The sequence below is a fragment of the Solanum pennellii genome, chromosome 1, assembly GCF_001406875.1.
Source record: "Solanum pennellii chromosome 1, SPENNV200".
Classification (NCBI taxonomy): domain Eukaryota; kingdom Viridiplantae; phylum Streptophyta; class Magnoliopsida; order Solanales; family Solanaceae; genus Solanum; species Solanum pennellii.
Window position 1 is genome coordinate 71,386,864 of NC_028637.1, and position 8,823 is coordinate 71,395,686.

At 32.6% G+C, this 8,823-nt stretch overlaps 1 long non-coding RNA gene across 1 annotated transcript; it reads right to left on the reverse strand.

Moving 5' to 3' along the window:
- Nucleotides 1-4,712: 4,712 nt before the first annotated feature.
- LOC107027485 lies at nt 4,713-6,497 on the reverse strand. The gene is made up of 2 exons (XR_001457770.2): nt 6,240-6,497; nt 4,713-5,011 (listed from the first exon to the last, which is right to left on the reverse strand). It is a non-coding gene; the product is annotated as an uncharacterized LOC107027485 (long non-coding RNA).
- Between the last annotated feature and the right edge of the window lie 2,326 nt (nt 6,498-8,823).

Genomic DNA, 8,823 nt, shown 5'->3' on the forward strand with positions numbered 1-8,823 from the left:
AAGTCACAAGGCCAAACTTGTTGCAAAAGGTTTCACTCAAGAGAATGACATTGACTATAAAGAAATATTTTCACCAGTCTCTAGAAAAGATTCACTCAAAATTATAATGGCTTTAGTAGATCATATGACTTAGAGCTACATCAAATGGATGTGAAAACAACCTTTCTAAATAGAAATTTCGAGGAAGAACTTTATATGAATAAACCTGAGGGGTTTTCTTGTGAAGGAAAGGAACACATGGTATGTAAACTTAAGAAGTCATTATATGGACTTAATGAAGCTTCCCGACAATGGTATCTTAAGTTTAATGAAACTATTGTAACTTTTGGATTTAATGAAAACATTGTTGATCGGTGTATATATCTGAAGGTTAATGGGAGTAAGTTCATTATGTTAGTCCTTTACGTTGATGACATCTTGATTGCTACTCATGATCTTGGTTTATTGCACGATACGAAGAGATATATATCTAACAATTAAGAAATGGAAGATATGGGGGAGACATCCTATGTGATTGGGATAGAAATATTTTGAAATAGATCACAAGGATTATTAGGTTTTTCTCAGAAAAAACTCTATTAATCAAGTGTCAGAGAGATTTTGGATGGCAAAAATATTCGTCAAGTCCCATTTCAATTCAGAAATGAGATAAATTTAGTCTCAATCAATGTCCTGAGAATGGATTGGAACGTAAGATAATGAATGATATTCCTTATGCATCAATAGTTGGGAGTCTAATGTATACCCAAACATGTACGAGACCAGACATCAGTTTCGTTGTTGGAATGTTAGGTTGTTATCAAAGTAATCAAGGAATGGATCACTAGAAAGTTGCGAAGAAAGTGTTATGATACTTGCAAGGAAATAAAGATCATATCCTCAGTTATAGAAGATCTGATCATCTTATGTGATTGGATATTCAGATTCAGATTATGATGGTTGTGTGGATACAAAAAAATCCACATTTGGATATTTGTTTTAGTTAGCTGGAGGAGCAATATCATGGAAGAGTGTGAAGCAGTCTGTTGTTGTTGCTGCCACGACTGCTTCTCTAACAATAACAAGTATTCTAGGGGTTCCAAACATATGGAATTTAAGTACTTTTCAGTTAAGGAAGAAGTCCAAAAACATAAAGTGACAATTGAACATATTATCACCAAACTTATTATAGTTGATCCTTTGATGAAAGGATTACCGCCCAAAACATTTGTTGAACATGTTGAAAAAATGGGTCTTATAGCTAGAAATGGATGATTCTTGTAAAGATTTTATTATGTTTTTGAGCAATTGACACTTTCAGCTCAACTATACATATGTTGTTGTTATAACTTATTTTCTCTTGTATACGTTATGTTGAGAATGATGCTGACAATTTTGTTTTAGATAAATATATTCTAAGTAAAATATTACTGTGGACCCATATGTATTTGAAAGGTTGTTGTAGGAAATAGACTAATATTGTAGTTCATGGAAGGGACTATGCCAAATAAAGTGGTATACAACCGTCATAACTCATATTATTTGATTTATTTACTAACAACAAATAATGTTGGATTTAGTATATGTGCACATTATAATTGAAATTCTTATCAAACTATTAAGTGAATGATACTATATGTGCCAAGTGGGGGAATTTTATTTTTGTGACCCACATGTGTTAGATTTATGACTAACGTCAATATTATTTTGGGTTAATATTTAGTTACTAAATAAATTCTAATTCTAATTGGATATATATATATATATATATANGTAAATTACTTATATGTGTGGAGAAGTTGAAAAGTGGGGAAGTTACTTAGTAACTTCTAAATACCCATTAAGTCTTTTACTACTCATTACCTCTTTCAACTACCCATTAAGTGGGGAGTTACTTGTAGTTTTAAAATTACCCATTATCTCCACTACTCACCATGATGAAAAGGTGGAAATGATGTGAAAAACACTATTATTTAGAGGATTCTCTCTCTGCCATAAAGTTATAATCTTATCCAGCAAAGCTATTGAAAAAGTATAAGGCAAGAGAGAGGAACAACTTCTGAAGAAAGAAAAGAAAGAAAAGACTTTCTCTCAATTCTAGTCAAGATTCTTGAAAATCACTATGGTTGATTCGGGTATGTCTTGATTGAATTATCATAGTAATAGATTTTTGTGAAAATTCTACAGTTTTACGATCATGAATAATTGATAGGATTTATGAATGCATCAATTTTTTATGTTTTCACAAATATTAAAATCCTAAAAGTTACTCTTTCGATGAATGTGGTTGAGTGCAAGTGGTTGTTTCGTATAAAACATAAATTTGATGATTACATTGATAGGTATAAAGCTCGTCTTGTTGCAAAGAAATTTACGCAATGTCTAGGCTTAGACTTCCATCCACATTCAGCCTAGTAGCCAAACTAGTTATTTTTCGGTTGGTGCTTACCATTGCAACGCAGTACAACTAGCCAATCCATCAGATTGATGTCAATAATGCGTTCTTACAAGCTTTACAAGAAAAACTACCTCTAAGGAAGGGAAATCTCGTCCCTAAATGTCCAAATATGGTCGCAAAAGGACTATTGTGATAGAAAAATATTGGTTGTGACTCATACTAAAAGGCTTCTTCGCTAAAGGTGTATTGCGACGGTATTTTATATATGGTCGTTAAATGTTATTAGAGACGGCACCTAATATGGTCGCTGATGTACATTTAGAGACCGTAAATCCCGTCCCAAATAGGCAAATTTCATATTTGAAAACTAGTTATTTGCGACCATTAAACTTTTTTTGCGAAGAGTAATTACCTGGTCCTAGATTAATATTTAGAGACAAGAATACTCCTTGTCCTAATTTAACATTTACAGATGACCAACTAGCCAAGCATATATTAACATTTAGAGAGGAGCAAGTACTTAGTCCTCTCATTTACCACCAATTGTACATCAAGTTCATATCATAAAATTAATTAATTTCATAACTAAATAAAAAATTCAATACAAAATGATGATTGATATAGTTTAAATATTTTTTCAAATAAAAACACTTAAATCAATTAGCATCCAAAGATAGACTATGCTATCAAGTTTTACATAACGTTCTTAGCAAAATAATAATGAGCTTGTGCATCTTCTAAACTTTAATCTTGACTTGTAACTTCAATCTTCAAAAATTTGTAAGAACAAAATTTTACTAAAATCATAAATATCTATTGGTTTATAATGATATCTATGAGCATATAATAGAACTAGTTAAAGTGCTCAGTGCAAAAGAAGTGTAGAATTCATCAATTCTACAGAAACTTCAACAAGTTCCAATAACATAAAGAAAAATGTCATAGAAGTTCAATATGATTGATTTTTCATATTGAAAGTCAAGAAGCACTCGATTGAACCCGCAAAACCAAGAATTAACTAAAAATGCACTCGAAATTACAAATTCCATTTTACAGCTTCCCATAAACATGTGCACAAAGGTCACTGTGACGTTGTTTGGTTCATGACCTTTTCCTCTTTGCAAATTTGAGGTCAGTTCTTTGAAATTACTATTTGAATGTTTCACAAAGTTTGTTTGATGCAGTTGCGTAGAAAAGTATGTGAAAATAAAGCAAGAAGAAGATGTGCAGTAGTGCAAGAAGTCTAGTTAAATTATGGTTCCTCAATTAAGAGTTGATGTTTGTTAATGTAAGTGAAAGAAACAACAACATGCCTGATAGTTATGCAGAGAAGTGTTAGAAAATAGAGAAAAAAAACAATGTGCAGCAGTGAAAATGTGCAGCAGTTAATTATTTGTTCCTTTGTTAAGCAACTAGTTCTTGTAAAATTTAAAATGAATCAAAAGAATGTCTAATAAGTATGAGGAGAAATGTATTTATAGTAGAGAAAGAAGGAAGAACAGTTACCATCACGATTTATTCCAAGTATATTAAAAGCAGATTGATGTTTGTTTCAATTATCCGATTATTGGGAAAGGTTAATTTATGAAGGGAATTGTGTATTAATAAGAACTTCCTCTTAACATCTTCAAAGGTATGTTACATTAGAGAAAAAATCATGAAGGTTATTTGACAGAGTTTGGAGAAAACCGTGTTAATATATTCATTAAAATTACAGAGAACACAGAGGATTATAACAAATATTATAAGGATTTCTCAAAGAACCTCAAGCCGTTGTTAACATTGAAAACATTTTCTGCACTAAAAAAGTGCAGCCGAGGAAAAATAAGTAGCTTCCTTCTCATGTGAAGAGTTCGAACAAATGTTAATGATGTAGATGTCATATGATAAGATCTGCATTCTGTTACCTATATAGGAATGTTTGGATCATGAACTTTATCATTAAAAATGACTAATATTTGCTCGATTTTATACACTAGAGGAACTATAGGAGGAAAAAAGTGGAATTCTGACAAATGGTGCTTTCATTGGAGAAGTTCGGTCAATAGATCAACTTCTCGCTAAAACATATATAAAGGTTCTTTTGAGTTATCCCTCTTGTTTGGCTTAATCATATAAACTATATCCAGTGGATTAATATACTTTTTACATTATTGACATTGGTGCAATAAAATCTAAGTGTGGTCTTAGTCTTGATCAATTCGTGTCAATGGGATTTTTTCAAGGCATAAGATGCATATATTCCTTCTATAGTATATTATCAATAGTTTCATAAAATACTAACTTGTTGTGCCTCCTATGGAAATTAAAGCAACTAGATGATTGCATATGAATAGAGAAAAAACCAGGTAATGAAGAAGAATATAAAGAGAAATTTGAACAAATAAACAAGAAAGAGACTTAACACAATTTAAGCAAAAGAGGAGGCATACTAGAGAACTGATTAGATAGAAATCAACAGACAGAGGAGGGTAGAACTTCATGACCTACCACCTAAATTGGCTTCATCACAAATCTCTGCAGCATGTTCAACAAATAAAGGAATAAGTCAAAAGAATTTATAACGTATCAACAATGCAACTCATTGCATCGATTGCTGTTCTGTACACTTCTTGCAGATATACTCTCCATCCCCTAAAAGGACATAAACGACATTTCAGATGACAAATTATTGTATAAGGTCGCTGGCCACTTAGAAAATGAATTTAAACATGTCATGAGATAATTACTAGTGAACTAAAAGATGAACTTAGTATCAATAATTTGTAAAACCAACTTATAAAAAGAATGTAAAGCCAAAGCACACTAACTCAAAGGTTTCCGATAATAGGAAAATTAACTAGTAGCCCCAGTGTGTAATAATCAGAACAGTTTTGGTGACTAAAGCATAGCAAGTAAACATTTTATAGATATTTCAACCAATAGACTTCGGAATATTTGATTTGTCCTCTTTTCATTAAACTTAAAGAGATGTACTAAGCTTCAAGGCAGGAAATCCTCTTTTCATTAAACTTAAAGAGATGTACTAAGCTTCAAGGCTGGAAATGATTTCTTGTTCAAGTGAGTGCTTCATGTTGCATGATACCTTCTTGCAGTTTGAATGACTTAAACTATCCCATCTAAAAATCTCTTCATAGATGAGTCGAACATCTATCCTCTGTTATTTACTAGAGAGAGACCCTTGTAAAATTAAACAAATATGCAAGGTCAGTAGCACTTTAATCTACTTAGGTATAGAATGCAACATCACAACATACTTCACAACCAACTTGATCACTCTAAAACCAGCATATTGAAATTGGCCCACATTGCCATACAAGATCAACAAACAGAAGAGGGATTATTATCCATTTAGCCTGTAACTTATGTTTTTTTTTCATTATTTAGCCTTATTTCATAAAGAAAACAATAACAAACAAAAACTGCAATATGATTACTACCTTAGAGCAACTCGAACAGCACCTACCAACAACACACTGAACTTTGTTAGATTTTAGAGTTTCCTTTCCATCACTTGACAAAGGGAGTCCAATTATAAAAATTTATTTCCTAACCTCCCAAAAAAACATACTCATGAAATTCCAGATACTAGTATATTATACAATTCATAACAAAAATAAAATGAAAAGAGTAAGTGAATCATATTCAAGAAAAATCACATCAATAACCATCTTATAAATAACAATAAAATTAGAGCTTTCTACATCAAACATAAAGAAGTTGTATACTTATTTTTGGTTAATATGAATAATTTGAAGTTCAAGCTTTAGTCCTCTCAACTACAAAACCTAAAATCCACCAAATCAAAGTTTTAGCATATGAATGTGGGTGTATGACAGCTTTGCAAATGAAATTGGGTTACCGTTAAGGGTTGAAAATTGTAGCCTTTACTAAGGGAAAGTCCGGTACGGGCAAGACCCTAATTGACTCAAAGACTGAAACCTCCTCTTTATGTTGAATCGTGCTTTCATCGAACCACATATGGGGGAATTTCCTGAAGCAATATTGCTCTTATTGCCTTAGTTTCTGTAGTTAATTGCGGAGAGTTCCTGGCGGCCGGCTGAAATGTCACTGCTAATAAATGTTCCATTCGTTGGGAAAATATTTTCAATAAAAGCATATTGGATATGGCTATTTTTGGGACAATATTTTAAAATATTTATGATGAATTCAATTTAGGGCTTCTGTATACTGAATAATATGAAGTGACTAATTAGGTTATGTTTTGGCGCCTGATAGTTTTGTGAAAAAATGAAAATGCTCTTTTTGCCTCTTCTCACAACTATATTTACATTTTGGGACCAGTTAGAACTTTCTTTAAAGACTAGATTTTGAACCCTCACAATAACATATTGAAACAGGGAAAAGAATATAATCTTGTCCTAATACATGTATTTTTTAAGACTAGATTATTAACTCTTCCCTGAATGTTGGTCTTAAATAAAAGTTTTTCTTGTAGTGAAGGAAGCCTTGAGGAAGAAGTGTATATGAGGAATCCACCGGGATTTGAAGATCAAAGTCTCTCCACCTATGTATCTAATTTGAATAAAGCAATTTATGGCTTGAAACAAGCCCCCCAAGCTTGGTACAATGAACTCAAAAGTTTTTTGCTAGCTGTTGGAATTGTCAAGTCCCAATCTGATTATTATTTATTTATTTTGCATAATTATGGAATCACTGTTTATGTTATTATATATGTGGATGATATAATCATCACTGGAAATCAGATTCGTGGAGTACGTCATACAATTGATGGTCTTTCCACTCGTTTCTTTTTTAATGACCTTGGACAGCTTCATTATTCTTTGGGTGTTGAGGTTCTCTCCTCTACTTCTGCTCTTTTTTTGTCCCAGCACAAGAATATTATGGATTTTTTAGGTGATGTTTGCATGCTAGACAGTAAAGGAGCTCCTACACCTATGACCTCAACTACCATTTTGACAACTTCAGTGAATGGTCCTTCGGCTGATGGTACTCTTTATAGGCGGGTAATTGGAAAGTTGAACTACTTATTCTTTACACGCTCGAATATTGCCTTCAAATTAGCAAGCTCTCTGTTATCTATTACTCTCACTAGAAAGCAGTCAAGCTATTACTCTGTTATCTTCGTCACACCTGCCAATATGGCATACAGATTGCCAAAGCTCCATATTATCGTTTGGTTGTTTATTCAAATTCATATTGGACTGGTGATCCAAATGATTGCACTTTTACTTTTGGCTTTATCACATTCCTGGGCAACACCAATTTCCTGGGTCTCCAAGAAACAACGCTCCGTATCCCGGTCCTTTACAGAAACTGAGTATAGAGTTGTGGCTGCTGTTGTTGCAGAAATCAACTCGATCACATATATTCTTCATGAACTTTGACTTTCACTTACGGGAGTTCCACAGGTATTCTGTGACAACATCAACACCACTTACATTTGTTCAAATCTGGTATTTCATAGTAGGATGAAGATGTCGTCATTGACTTTCACTTTGTTCGTGAACAAGTTCAGAACAAGGATATTGAAGTTCACCGCCTTCACTCAGCTGATCAAGTGGCTGACATATGCACAAAACCTCTTTCGAGAGCTTCTTTTGTCCAACAATTTTCCAAGTTAGGTGTTGTTGACGCCACCAACTTGCGGGGGCGTAATAACGCATAAATTTTAGTAGTGTATTCTCTTTAGGACTTTGTTGCAACTTCCTCCTTGTATATAGGTTACAGATAAGTATTACTTTTTTCTTAGTTTATCTCTTTGTTGTAGAAGTTGTACAGAATATATATATACACTTAGTTTATAATCAATAAAACATATTGTTCGTTTCATTGTACTGGCAATTTTACACTTTATAGAATTCACGGGGCTTTTAAATAGGCTATTAGTTCTCATCATAAGTATGTGAAAAACACAAAAATAGTAAAGACAAAGTTAATTACTAGTTACTACTACTCTTTCTCTCTCTTTCTTTTTATCATTTTATTATACTGCACATGCTTTATTTTATAACAATTTGTTCTATTACATTATCTTTGTAGATGAAAAGACGTGATCAATGGGTATTCCAGTTAGTAGTTTTGAGATATTGTGGATCTTGTCTCAGCATCCTTATTTAATAGTACATCTTTAATGGATAGAATAAGTCTATGAGTCTCTCGATACTTTCTTCCTTTAAAAATGTTATGCAAACTATATAATTATTGCAATGAGTACTTTCATATATTCGAGGCTAGTTTTCTTTTGAGATCAAATTCTTTTTTAAGCCTACTATTTCTTTAATGAGTCTTCCCTAAGTAGTCAGTCAGGTCAAGGGTTCATTTGGGGATCAGAGCTGGTTCTCGATTGTCAGACACATCAAGGGTGTAGGCTTGAGGCGTGACACACCTCCCCTCCCACCAACTTCCCAATTATTTTAAAGTTTGTTTTTTAAAAAAAAATACAATTCGAAATTAACCACCCC